We start from the raw sequence: 14,007 nt of genomic DNA on the forward strand, positions 1-14,007 counted from the left end.
CGTGATTTCTGTGGGACAGGATCAGGTCCTTAGACCTCCAGTCTCTGGTTTTCTTTTCTCTTGAATAAATGTACAGGTCTATGTATATATGTTCCCCTCGGCATTATTCCAGTCTGGAGAAGCTTTTTTGTTTTCTTTTCTCTTGTGGAAAGGATCCATAATTTTGTAGTGGCTGTTAAAATATATATACATAAGCCATTTTTTACAGCCCATTTTTATCACCTTTTTATTACCTTGGGTCAAAAGCTTTACTGAGTTGCATTCAGGGAATTATGCAAACTAAGAGAAAATACCATAGGAAAACTATAGATTTTCTCATTAAACTCTGCTTGGACATGTAGTTATTGTAGTAAAACTCTAGTAACTATTACAGGGCCGAATATAAAATTATGGCTTGACTCCTCCACACGATTGGCCTTGCCTTGGGTTTAAATTAACCCTTTCTCTCCCTTGCCTGCCTGAGATAAAGGCCTCTGCTGGAGGTGCCGACCTGGGCTGTTTGACATCTCTCTGGAGGGAGCTCTGTCCAGCCGGCCCGCGACAGGATTGATTGGTTCAGTCGTGTGAACCATTCCAAAGCAGCAGCAACCTCTCTGTGGGTGATGTGCAGTCGATGCCCCCGTGCTGAAGTTGTTTGGTCAGAGTGGGGTATCTCGGGAGAGACAGCTACCAACGGGCTACTATAAAACGGAGCCCCAGGATGGAAGAGCTAGGTGGCTGCTCTTTGATTTTGTTTATCTATGTATTTGCTAGGCTTATAGTCCACCCTCCCTTCCCTGGGATTTGGGGAGGGTTTAGTCTCAGTCGTCATAACAATGTCCCCTCCACTATCCTCTTTTCATCTGAGGTTCTCGAAGGCCTTTACAAGTACAGCAAAACAACCCTGCGCTGCGGAAGCTCAGTCTGATTATCCCTATTTTACAGCTGAGGAAACCGAGGCACTGAGCGGAGCAATGACTTGCCCAAGGTCATTCAACGAATCAGTGGCAGAGCCAGGAATAAATCCCTGCTGATCTAACTCCCGCTTCTTTTAACTTAGGGTTTTCCGTAGCACCCATCTCTTCAGTATCTTAAAACTCCAGTCCTGCAAACCCATAATTACGTGGTAACTTGCAGCATGCGAGTATCCCACTGAAATCCAGGTCGGTAAAGTTAAGCAAGTGTGTAAGAGTTTGCAGGGCCAGGGCCTTAGCATTTAACCTTGAGTGGCCTTCCTGTTTGTTGCATACACCTCTGGGTTCACACCGTGCAACGGAGGTTTAATTCTCTCTTTGCAGTTCAGCTGCTCTCGCAGCGTGTCCTTCAGAGTATACGTAAGAAGCAGGGGGGATAGTCAGTGATTTAATTACCTCGGGCCAGATTTTACTCTCAACAACACTGGTGTAAATCTGGACTTAGACCATCCAACTCAATGGTATTGCTCTACCTTTAATAAATCCCCCCATATTCTACAGCAAATTTCCAATCCCCCGCAGTTCCACTGTGATAATCTGCAGAGTTTTCCTACAGGCAGCGTTCTGTCACAGTAACTGTGAGCAGTGTTTTAAAAGAACTTGTCCAGTCCAGCGGGGATGCGGAAATATTTCCTTCTGATTGTCTGATTAACATTTTAAAGCCATGTTGATAATAACCTGGGGTAGCATGACAGTTCAGCAACTTCATTCGAGGGAAACACTTAATCATATTTATTATGTAAACACAGCTTGCCTTGCCCCCATTAAATTATTAATAGTACCATTAACATATTTACATATAAATCTTATAGCAACTGATGGAAATGGCTGAAAGAATCTCCCGCTAGCTCCCTTTTTTATAATGGATTCTCTCTTGCAAATACCCATTTATTAAAGGGACAAAATATTAATTTTTTGTTAAATGTTCATGTCAAAATGTCACCTTTTAAGTTTTGCAAATTGCCATTTATGCAAAACATACTGACGTATTTTTTCTAGCTTTACAAAAAATCACTCTTTAAAAAAAATATTGGTTCAATAGGAGCAATGAATGGGAATAATATTTGACTAGTCAGTTTATACGTCGTTATTACTAATGAAGATGCTAACCTGAAAAATAAAAATATTCAGGGTTTTGTCTCTTCGCCTTCCCCACACAGGAGCTGCCTAGTGTGGCCCCGATCCTATGAATAATTGTGCTGATGCTTCAACTTAAACACACAAGTAGTAAGGGTCCTGTTCGGGTGCTTAAAGTGAAGCATGTGCATAAATGTCTGCAGAATTGGAGCCTACGGTGGAAATGTAAACGGGTTGAATGTTTTGCAATAATAATGGCTTTGCGACTTTAATTGCCCAGATGGTTTTATTGCATACTGCAGCAGTGCCCAATCAGAACTGGGGACCCAGGGCGCTATGCGAACACATAAGAAGACACAGCCCATGTCCTGATGAGTTTACAATCTAAAGGGACAAGACAGACAACAGATGGGGCAACATACAAGCAGAGGGATCGGGGTGATGGGTGGCAAACGTCCTGTTACTACATGGCGTAAAATGTATTCATGGATCTATTTCATGGGAGGCAGGGTGAGGTGATTGAGGACTGTTGCGGGGGGTAGCTTAATAGCAGCACGAGGTTGGAAGACAAAAATAATAGGGCTTAGGAAGGCAAAGATTTCGGGTGGAAAAGATACAGGTGCATGGAGGGTAAAGGCATAACAAGTGGGGTTCCGCAGGGGTCTGTTTGGGGACCGGCTCTGTTCAATATCTTCATCAACAAGTTAGATATTGGCATAGAAAGTACGCTTATTAAGTTTGCGGATGATACCAAACTGGGAGGGATTGCAACTGCTTTGGAGGACAGGGTCATAATTCAAAATGATCTGGACAAATTGGAGAAATGGTCTGAGGTAAACAGGATGAAGTTTAACAAAGACAAATGCAAAGTGCTCCACTTAGGAAGGAAAAATCAGTTTCACACATACAGAATGGGAAGAGACTGTCTAGGAAGGAGTATGGCAGAAAGGGATCTAGGGGTTATAGTGGGCCACAAGCTAAATATGAGTCAACAGTGTGATGCTGTTGCAAAAAAAGCAAACATGATTCTAGGATGCATTAACAGGTGTGTTGTGAGCAAGACACGAGAAGTCATTCTTCCACTCTACTCTGCTCTGATTAGGCCTCAACTGGAGTATTGTGTCCAGTTCTGGGCACCGCATTTCAAGAAAGATGTGGAGAAATTGGAGAGGGTCCAGAGAAGAGCAACAAGAATGATTAAAGGTCTTGAGAACATCACCTATGAAGGAGGGCTGAAAGAATTGGGTTTGTTTAGTCTGGAAAAGAGAAGACTGAGAGGGGACATGATAGCAGTTTTCAGGTATCTAAAAGGGTGTCATAAGGAGGAGGGAGAAAACTTCTTCATCTTAGCCTCTAAGGATAGAACAAGAAGCAATGGGCTTAAACTGCAGCAAGGGAGGTCTAGGTTGGACATTAGGAAAAAGTTCCTAACTGTCAGGGTGGTTAAACACTGGAATAAACTGCCTAGGGAGGTTGTGGAATCTCCATCTCTGGAGATATTTAAGAGTAGGTTAGATAAATGTCTATCAGGGATGGTCTAGACAGTATTTGTCCTGCCATGAGTGCAGGGGACTGGACTCGATGACCTCTCGGGGTCCCTTCCAGCCCTAGAATCTATGAATCTATGAATTAAAGTTGGGTTGCTCAGTTCTTATTCTGTCTGTCTTTTCCCAGCCAGTCCAGACCTGTCCCCTATCTAATAACAATGACTAGGGCCCATTAAATATCTTTCATTCCGCAGGGTCTCCAGGCGATTTAAGCAGTGTGGCTAACTTTCGCAGTTTTATTACGAGTCTCACAATGTTTGGTATTTTTCTCGAAGCCCCAGACCCTGGAGTCCTGAGATTAGGTGAGAATCTCACCTTCCATCCAGCCTCGAGGCAGGAACGTTTGGAAACCTGCTCTGAGTGCACCCCAATGGCTTGGAAACCAGAAGGCAAAGAAAACGCTTCCAACATGTATATATAGTTATCAAACCATCTCACGCCAATATTATGATTTTTAAATACTTGGGGCTGGCTTTTCCATATATGTATTATAATATCTTATATTTATGGAATATAAACCTATACAGAGCTCATTCACACACCCCTGCAGCAAATGCCGTCACGTCTGGGTGCCAGCTGGCAGTCACTCCAAACAAGGGACACTACGCATGATCTTGGGCAAGTCTCTTCCCCTCTCTGAGCCGGAGTTTCGCTTTCTGTAGAGTTGGGATAATGGTTCTTATTATTCTTTGCAAAGCACCTTGAGATCTGTGCATGAACGGTCCTATCTACGAGCTAGGCATTATTATAATGAAAATATTATCATGGGGGGAGATAAGGGGGAGGAAAAGAAGTGTGGATTTTTTCTTAAACAAACAGTCACATAACCCATTGTCCTCAACCTCTAACGTGCACTGCTACAATTGTCTCTTAAAAACTGTGTCTGAGTTTTCCAGCAATTTCTCATGAAACAGGCACTTTCAGAAAAATCATAAGAAAGCAATCGTTTCAAATTGGTCATTTGGGACTCAAATTACTAATCTAATACATTTTTTATTGAGGGTTGCTGAAAGGTTCTATAAAACACAGTCTATGAAGCTGCCCAAACTTGCCAGCTTTTGATTTTGACAAATCGAACCCAACAATCAGTTCAGGTTTAGGGCCCTGGAAGCCGCCACCGAGATAGAAACAGTTATATTTCTACATCAATAGTGCCTGTCTCATCAGATGTTTAATGTCTCTGGGGGTGATTTTTCTGGGGGGTCTGTGTTAGGATTTTGTTTATTTTTGGAGGGGGAGGGCAGGTGGTTGAGAGAAGGAGGTGCAGGGCGTGTGAACGAGAAACAAGTATCTCCCCTCCCCATCTCCCGGCTGCTACACTGGTACAACGCATGGCTTAGAATACCCAGCTGTGTCTTGCCTCTATCCCTGTCAGCGGCAAAGAGTGACTTGGGTAACTGTGGAGGGAGATAGTTTGATCAAGAGGGCAGAGTAGTGGAAGGCAGGACTCCTGGGTTCTATTCCCAGCTGACTGTGTGGCCTGGAGAAAAGTCACTTGCCATTAGTATTTGTATGACGAGAACATACAGAAGCCCCAGTTGTGATGCAAAACCCCATTGTGATCCAGTGCTAGAGCACTGCACACACACATAGTAAGAGCTAGCTCCTGCCTCAAAGAGCTTCCAGTCCAGAAAGACAAGACCAAACAAAGAGTGGCAGAAAAGAAGGATTGTGCGCCCCATTTTACAGGTGGGGAACCAAAGCACAAAGAGCTTAACAGACGTGCCCAAGATCACACCGGGGGTCTTTGGTGGAGCCAGTAATTTAACCCGGCTCTCCTGAGTCCCCAGGCCAGTGCCTTCAATACGGAGCCATCATGCCCCTCCCCGTGCCTCACTTTCCCCATCTGTAGAATGGAGACAGTATTGACCTGCCTGCCCAAGGATGCTGTCAGGTTTGATTCCTGATTGCAAAGCACATTGGGCTCCCCACACGTAAAGTGCTAATCAAGTGCAAAGTCAGTATTATTTTGGCTCGTTGCTGCCTTGAGGTAGAACAAAAAGAAGGAGTCTCTCTCTGATCAGCCTTAATAAAAAATAAAATAAAACTCAGGTTGAGGGGGGAGGGAGTAATAGACAGCAAAGAAAATCTAATGGAGAAAGCAAAATGCCAGCTCAGTCCGCCAAGAGCCAAACCAACTTTATTTTCCCCCTTCCACATCAGAGGAAGATTAATCCTTTGCAAGATCTCCTCTTTGGTAACAACATAGAAATGTGGTTTGAGGGGGACATTTTTGGTAGCACCTGCTTTCTGGGCCAGCCAGCAAAAAAAGTCGAGGGGGAAAAGAGGAAGGAACAAGTTCTTTGCCTGGGAGAAGAGAGCATAAACGCTGGGAAGGGGACTCACAACAACTGGGGCTGCTGTGGTCCCACCTGACCCTCTTCTCCGTTTGGAGCGGTTGTCATTGACAAGTTGTATCGCTGCCTTGTGAGTCATTCTTCTCTCCCAGATCCATCTAGGGGGTACCTGTGGCTATTAATCACGGCCTTTCTTTCCATCTGCAGAGCGGGTGACTAACGTGTGTCTCAGCCGGGGAGCTCTGGTGCTCACAAATCCTTCTGCGTTTTAGCTGTTGTGTTGGCAGTAGGCTGTCTGGGTGTATGTGTGCGAGGAACAGGTCTGTCTGTCCGCTGGCCTCCCTACCTATCCTCCACTGGATCTGATAGGAGCAGCTCAACTTCATGTCATGAACCCTACTGGCCACATGTTCAAGGGCTCAGCACACGCGACTGGGGCCAGTTGCCAAAATGCTCAGCTCCCATTGTTACATCCAGGGCATGAGCAGAACGTGGTGGTGCCCAGGCCCTCCACAGGGGGAATTTCACCCTGGGAGGGTAACAGAGTGAATCAGTTTGACCTTGCAAAGGGCACAGAGGGGTTCTTGTCCCAAACCACTGATTTCTACCCGCTCCTTTGCTCCACATTCAGCCCTTGCCCCCCTCAGTTCTGCAGGAAGGGAGGTTTCAGTTAATTCGTACAGAAAAGAAATAAGCCAAGAAATGTGTCTTTTGACTGCGCAGCGTTGTGTATTTTCCTCAGTGTTAACACCACTCCGTGCTGACACATTCCCCTGTAATGCCTCCAGGGGGGCCTGTTACTATTTATGGAGTTCGTGTGGAGTTTTCTGCTGCCGTTACAGTTTTACTATGGGTATAATACACAACGTGTAGTCAGAAAGTAGAGGAAGAGTTGCTTTCCAAACTAAATCCAGCCATTTCAGAGACCGCCAAGGACTGGCATTTAAAATGTATTCCACTCGTCTACACCAATGGTTCTCGACCTTTTCCATCCCTGGATCCCCCTCAGACCTAGCCAGGGTCTAGCCGGGAGCCCTCCCCAAGGGTGCGAATGCATGGTCCGCACTGCCTGCAGCACAAATCCGGGGGACATGATCCTGCAAACACATACAGCGGCACAGCTGTAGTCTCCCTGAGGATCAGCACAGAGTTGCGTTTCCGGCTATACATCTCAGCCTACTTTTGAAAAGCTCCCGGCAGTGGGGCTCCCGCTCCTCCCCTCTCTCGGAGAGGCCGGGCAGCTGCCTAATAGGCTTCACCGTTGGGAAATGGTCCCCGGTGTTTTGCTTTTCTTTAGTTTAGCCCACCGCTCCAAGCTCTCTGCCTAGACCCCCCTGTGCAACTCCTCTCCTTCCTTAGCTGCTTGAGCAAGTCGTAGCCAGCAGTCCTGTCTCCTCCTCCTCCTCCTCCTCGTTATTCTTTGTGCTGTGGTACCACGTAGAGGCCCCAGTCATGGCTCAGGACCCCACTGTGCTAGACACTGTACAAACACGGACCAAGGACAAGCTCCTTCCCCCAAAGACCTGTTAAACCTCAGTCTCCAATGAGCTCCATGCAGACAGACGTTACAGGTTTGGGACCTAAGCCGTCACGTAGCCAGCTCGATTTAGCTCTTTTCGCCCTCCATTCCCATGATCATTTTGTTTGTGTTTCTTTGAACCCCCTCCAGTCTGGTGCTCGCTTTCGGGGATGAATGCAGTCGAGGGGGTCTTTACTTTTATGATTAGCACTGAATAACTCCCCTTTCCTCCCCTCCGTGTTTTTAGCCTCCTTTTGTGAGGAGCCTCGCCACCACATAGATCTTCCCGGGACAGCGTCTGATTAGTTATTTGTTTTAGCCAAAGAAACAAAGTCCCCCTGAGTGGGCCCGATCTGTGTGAAGCGGGGCCCGCCGGGACGGGGTGTCTCCAGACAGGAACACTCTCCACGCTTGGATGCCGAGAAGCACAAAGGTGCCAAGTGCTGGACTTGCTCACGCTGGGTGTCACTTCATTGGGGTCAGTGGAGTTTCTCCAGATTTACCCCGAGTTGGGAATTTGCCCTGAGGTTTCCGTGCCATTGTAAACCTGCAGGAGCCTTAGGATGCAAAGCCAGGCTTTGGATTGTGTTAGGAAAGAGAACTGGCTTCACGCTTGGGGCAGAGAGAGAGAGGAAAATAGCCCCCGTCCTGTTCTCCTCCTGCTGCACGCTAAGGCCACCCTCACTGCTGCCTGTGTGACCCAGCAGAAGAGGACAGGGACAGGCAGATCAGGGATGTGGAGTGTGAGCTGCTGCAGGGAATGAGAACCTAACTGAACTTGCACTCCCCTCTCCAAGCATCTCCACAGGTCCTTCCAACAGGGACGGTGCATTTCTCCATCCCCTCCATTGTGCACTGGGCCGAGCTCCCTCGAGCCAGGCGGGCCCAGCACACATCCAGTGAGAGCAGCCGTCTGTCCCCAAAAGCCTGGTCATGTATGCACAGGACTGGGCTGTGTGTTAAGTGACGGCATCCAAAGGGAGCAAAACTCACCAGCCAACTGGCAGACACCACCACCAGGGCACATCCTTCGTGTGCATCACAGCTCAGAGGATTGGCAGGATCGGGGCTCTGAAACTCTCCCCCGTGGAGAGAGCCAGCAAAAGGCTGGTGCACCACCTACATCCGGCTGAGACACTCAGCACGGGAGGGGGAAGGAACCCTCCCTGCAGAATAAGCCGTCAAGAAGAACTGATCTAAAGCCCACACGGTGTGACAAGCGAGCCACTCCTCTATTAGCAACGAAAACAATATTTCCCATCCTCAGAGTTCAATGAGCCAATAGCTCAATCGTGGAATGAGGAGCAGAATTAGAGACAGGGCCACTGAGTGCCTTAGTTATTGGGAATCTATGCGGGAATCACAAGCAGGCATTGTCTGTTTTCTCTGCGTTTGGCCGCCTCGCAGTGTTATTCAACAACCTATTTGCAAATGACATCTATTTCCAAAGTCCTTTCCCCCCCCCCCCCCCCATTTCCCCTCGTTAGAGTTGCCGCGGTAATAGGGCGATTACAGTGCAATAAGCTAAACGCAAGCCATTAGCGGGAATGCAGCCATTTTAGATCTCAAAAACCCCAATCAAAGCCATTTAAGTTTTCTTATTATGCACATTAAAGTTGTGCAGTGTGGTCTGATCAAAGATAGCAACACCCCTGTGCTTCCCTATCTGCCCTTCCCCCCCTTCCACCTGATTTCTGGCCTCCCTCTCTCTGTATTCATTAGTGGTCACAGCTGTGCAGTTGGCCAATTACTTGGGAATAATAAGTACATTTTGCAGTAAATTAAATATTAATTAGCCCTTGGCAGGTTGTTTTTTCCTTACTCCCCCCCCTAGAAAACAATGGAAGGCTCTGATGGGAATGCGGCTGTGGGTCGCAAGAAGGACTTGCCCCTTGGACGCAGTGGATTCTCTGCCCTGTGGCCATCGTTTGTTGCTGGCCCTGGTCATTTCTGTCTTTATCGGGAATGGGGTCACTTGGGCCCAGGGGACTGAGAGTCACACGACCTGGGTTCTATTTACAGCTCTGCCAGTGACCTACTGTGTCCCGCCCCCACTCCGTGCCTCAGTTTCCCCACTCGCTCTTTGTCTGTTGAGATGGTAAGTTCTCTGGGGCAGGGACTCTCGCTATGTGTCTGTGCAGTGCCCAGCATGGTGGGGCCCTGACCTTGGCCGGGGTCTCTAGGCACTAATGCTGAAACATAAACATGGGCCATGCTGGGTATTCGCCTGACACTGTTTGGTGTTTCTGTTTCATGCCATGAGCCTCCCAAAGTCACCTGTCTGGCCAGTCAAGGCCCCGGCGGGCAGAGTGGCGCTGGAGGGAGGCATGCCAGGGAGCAGACGCGACCCCTCCAGGGCAGTGCGTGAGCCTGGGCTGCACTTGTCAGGAAGGTGTGTGTAGGCAGTACCGTCCCTGCACGAGTGGAGCCAGGGGCCCCGCCCCCATCCTGCCTGGCCACACCGACGCTCTAGGAGCAGAGACACTCAATCCGGGTGGTCTCCAGGCGGGAAGCGGAGCGGATGAGGGATGGGGAAGGGACCTCAGTTGCCGTGGGGCAGCCATAATTTGCCCCTGAACCCAAAGCAGGTGAAAGTTGCCCAAACACGGGCCAGGTGCACCCATCTGGAACCAGCCCGGGCCAGTGCCTGATTCCGGGTGGAAACCAGGCCAGCTTGATGGAGTTTCACTTTGCATTTATCATGGACCACAAACAGGTCATGGGGCCTGAGCCCTGCAAACAGGGTTTTGTGGACAAGGATCCCAAGCCTGGGATCCTACCAGCCGCTGTGGTCTTTGCACCCTGACATGGGCATCGTCAGAGCCCATCCCTGCCGCCTGCCAGGAAGCAGAGGTTGGGCTTGGGAAACAACAAAGTCAATGTACTATTAAAATCTCAGGGCTAAGTCTCCTGTCAGTGCTGTATCTGAGCACCTCACCACAGTCTTCAATGCACACAACACTTCTGTGATCTGGGGCAGTACTGTTAACCCCCCCCGCCCCCCGGAGATGGGGCACATCGAGAGAGACTGTGGTGCATGAGGAAATTGAACGTGTCTCCAGAGTGGCTAACCAATACACCATCCTTCCTCGCTTCCCATGTGAGCATCCCAGAGTGCCCTGTTTGATCTATGACTTATTGCTTGGTTAAGAGTTTCTGGTGAGGATATAAGCCACAAAAGCAAAGTGTGAGTAGTTTGTACCTGTCAGCAGAATCCCAAGGTAAAACTCCACTTGTCCAGCAATCCGCTTTATATTCTACTAACTGACCATTGGGCTGATGTGAAATGTACCCTGTACTGTTTTTTCCCTTGGTGTGCTGAATCCAATTAAATATTTTTTTTAAATGCAGTTTGACAATAAAAAGGTTGGGCTTATTTTATTTATAGTTTATACTTAGGGACCAATAAAAGCACAGCTGGCTAATGTGAGATTTAAATTTTGCATCTAACTCTTGGCATCACATGATCTTTTGTACCGTCAATTATTTATTTGTGTTCCATCTTGTACAAACTTTCCATGCTGAGAATGAGTAACTGCAGGGGCTCTTTGAAGACCTTTTACTGTAGAACAGTAACTGGAATTCTCTTTAAACATGTGGGCCTGCTTTTTCAAGCCATGGCCTCTCCTTGTAAACATGCTGTTGTGTTGTGTGTGAGTTTCCCATGCAAAGCTAACATTTGCACATGCACTTGGCATTTGTGCTCACAGATCCTATTTGCTCATGTAGAGTCTATCATTTGTGCTTGCATATGAGTGTGAGCAGCAATTCCACATGCAAAGCCTAGAGGCAGACTTGAGGTCATTTTAAAAAGGTCGATTTTGCACTGGCAATAAGCTTGTAAGTGTCATCACTCCTCCAATCAGGCATCAGAAACTTGCCATGTGATCTACCTATCCAATCAAAACACCTCAAATTTTGAATAGCAAATACTTGGTCTGCCTTCTGCTAAGATTTCAGGTGCTCATTAAATCGTGTTTTAAAAATGTTTGTCACAGACACCCCCTAAAATGATTATGTGACCTCCAGGATGTTAAAGAAATAAACCCAACACATTTCAGTGACAGTAATCAGGCATCTCAGCCTGTTAGCATCCTCCTGGAGACTGACTCCGGTGTGCGTTTGTCAGATGCAGCCTGGATTTGCTTAGCTGCATTACCTGGGTTCTCAACCTGGCGGTCAGGACCTCCCGCTCTTCCCTTATTGCTAAATGGCAGAGGGACCAGAGGTGTTCTGAGGCTGCCCCAGTCGGGGATGGATTGAGAACCATCCCTGCGGGATGTTGGTTTTGATAGTGAACTCCATGGGGCAGGGAACTGCGTTTGGAGAGCATCTGCCGCTGCTTGGCTACTAACACAGTGTAAATAATGAGCAGGGAAGCTGGATGTGTCGTGCTAAGCCATGGAAGTCCACATGAGATTGGCTATCACCTGTTTGCGTGTCATGCCCAGATCCACACAGGGAGCAGCTGCCCTTTTGTCTCTTGGAGCCTTTGGGCCTTTGTTTTTCAGGCCCAACAACTGGGGTATTTTTATATTTTTCTCAGTGGATATTTTTGTATCCAAGTAAAAATGGTTGGGCAAGTTCTAGGAAGAATATGACATTGGGGGGGAAATTTCTTTCTTTCTTTCTTTCTTTCTTTCTTTCTTTCTTTCTTTCTTTCTTTCTTTCTTTCTTTCTCCCCTTCCAGCCGATCTAAAGGCTCTCTAAATTCACAGTAGCTCTTCCTCAAGGTGAAATGAAGGCGCCGGGTTGTGTTTGGTGCCGCGGTGGGGGGGTTGGGGAGGGGACAGCAGGGAGGGTGCAGCGGAACAATGCAGCCTGATCTAGTGATTAAACAAAGGGATTCAGCCAACATGTGTAAAATTAAGTGATCAAGAGTTGATTACAGAGTGCATTGATTGTGTACTGATGGATTAAACAGAGTCGTGCTTGGGATGCGATTTTCCGAGCCAGCAAAAGAGAGTGCAGGCAATTGACGTGCTGGCCAGAAGGACCTGCTTCTCCCAAGCCCTGGCTTTTATACATTCTCCGGATAAATCTGCAGAGAGGCCCATGGAATTATAATCGATTATCCATTTCTCAAAGTCACTTAAGGGCCCTGAGCTACAAGCTAAAGTGCCGGTGCTGCGAAGAGGCATTGGGTATGCGCCGGCATGTGCGGGTGCTGGCGCGGGGGGAGAACGTGGCATTGACCCTGCCTGCTGCAAGCTGATGAATCTATTTTCTTGTAGGAAACAGTTTTGACAGTTCAATATCTGTGTTTTCGATATGTGCCCCCCTCCTCCCCACACTCGCGCCCGAGGGAGGAGGGCGCAGAGCAGGAAAGTGGGGAGGAGGGGACAGGAGGCAGGAAAAGACTCTGCCCCGCCACCCTTTCAAATTATAGGCATATCAGTTTATCACCAACTGAACAGGCTGCCCTCCAAGTCAAGGACACGGGCGTTGTGAGCCTGCCTGCAAGGATGCGTTGTGGGAGAGGGATGGGGTTGTGGTGAAAGGTGCTGGTGCTTTGGCACGACTTGCACGGTTCCAGGCTTCACGCAGGCACAGGGAAGGAGAGCGGGTGCTAATCACCCCTTCCCAAAGGGGGGGCAGGACTTTTCCTGGGCTCTCATTTGAAAATCAAAGGAAGAATGGAGAGTCCCCATTTGCAGGCTGTTTCTATCTCTGCGGGTGCGCTCGATTCCTTTAGTGGGCAGGCCAGAGACACGGGGAAACCAGGACTCGGCTACGCCGACCTCAATGCCACAACAGCTGGGCACCTGATGATTCCTTTAAAATCTGCCCCGCGGGCTCTAGAGAAGAGCTCAGATAGCGCCGCAGTGAGACCCCTGGAAGTAACGAGATGGAAAAGTTCCCGTCTAGTCCCTCCCTGGAGCCGATGCAGGGTCGTTCCCCTACAGGACATTTTGCTAGTGGCTGCATCCAGGGCAGTTTTTAAAATGGAGTTTCCTCCTTATATCAAGCAATTGACATGGAGACCAGCACCCATCTAGGTGCTGGTTAATTTGCCTCAATTCCCTTAACCTGTGGCTACCACCGGCTGGCTCATGGACCAGCGTCACTGTCACTTGAAGGGGGACCTGTGCCGCTGTTTCCGTGGCAAAGTGATACTTTGGCCCCTTGATGGTTTTGGCCTCACTGAGCCCCCTGCAAAGTCTCATTAGCGCCGTTGGACGGATGGGGAGTCAGAGGGCACGGCCACCATTTTCACAAGTGGCCGCTCATTCTGGGGGTCTTGAGTCCCCTTGAGCCTTGTTTTCAGAGGCGCTAAGCACTGACTTTGGCTGGAATTGCAAGTGTTCAGCACCTCTTGCAGCCCCAGGGGTCTCGAGTGGGATTCCCCAAAATGGAAGCACTCAAAGCTAGTGGGCGCTTTGGAAAACGAGGGCCTACATGAATTGCTCAAGGCCACAGCGTCAGCAGGAGCTCCTGGCTCCCAGATCTGGGCTTTCCCCAGGCCTCCCCAGATCAGCACACCCTGAATAGTAAGGTGTGTGAGCCCAGGAGAACCCAACTGTCCAGGATTGGAAGGAGTGGCCACAAACGCATTTTTGCGTCATTCAGCCAGCTCTGAGAACGACAGTCTCACAAGCTACCGCTGAGAAAGG

The 14,007-nt window shown here is 48.5% G+C and overlaps 1 protein-coding gene across 2 annotated transcripts in view; it reads left to right on the forward strand.

Annotated features, from left to right (window-relative positions):
• RNF220 (ring finger protein 220) overlaps window positions 1-14,007 on the forward strand; it is a 320,215-nt gene that overhangs the window by 174,266 nt on the left and 131,942 nt on the right. The window lies entirely within an intron of this gene.

The sequence above is a fragment of the Emys orbicularis genome, chromosome 8, assembly GCF_028017835.1.
Source record: "Emys orbicularis isolate rEmyOrb1 chromosome 8, rEmyOrb1.hap1, whole genome shotgun sequence".
NCBI lineage: Eukaryota > Metazoa > Chordata > Testudines > Emydidae > Emys > Emys orbicularis.